Genomic DNA, 642 nt, shown 5'->3' on the forward strand with positions numbered 1-642 from the left:
CATGTAGAAAACGCATCTGCCACAATCATCATCATCATCATCATCATCATAATAATAATAATAATAATAATAATATACCCCCTTCTCAACAACAGAATCCTACAACATTTGCAGATAAATGCATTCAAACCAATCCCTTTATAGTAACCCTTTTGATTAGAGAACCCGTGCATTAGCCTCGAAAAAAAAATGAGATTGTAGACTGTTTCTATGACCAGAATGTTAAGCCAATAGATAGGTCTAGCTCAGAATTTTTCTTTTTAAAAGAAAATAAATAAATAATCCAAAGACTATTCGTAAATATAAAAGGTAAAGTCTCCAGTCGGCTGGAAAAAAATTTTCAGAGCTGAGAAAAATTCTCCATCTCAAAAAAAAAAAAAAAAAAAAAAAAAACTTTTTGTTAATTTTTATCATGTCTTAAGACATGATAAAAATTAACGACCCCCTTTCCTTTTCGTCTGGGAATGTTGTCTCACTCTTTTGAAAAACAAATCGTGATTCATTCATGGAATGATTGCCATTAGAGAAAGGATGAGTCATGGTCTATTTTTAGAAAGGGTGAGACATCCTTCCCAGACAAAAACTTTTGGTTAATTTTTATCATGTCTAAAGACATGATAAAAATTAACCAAAAGTTTTTTT

The sequence above is a fragment of the Stegodyphus dumicola genome, chromosome 2 (genome assembly GCF_044657685.1).
Source record: "Stegodyphus dumicola isolate Sdum_Otavi_A_Nest chromosome 2, ASM4465768v1".
Taxonomy (NCBI): domain Eukaryota; kingdom Metazoa; phylum Arthropoda; class Arachnida; order Araneae; family Eresidae; genus Stegodyphus; species Stegodyphus dumicola.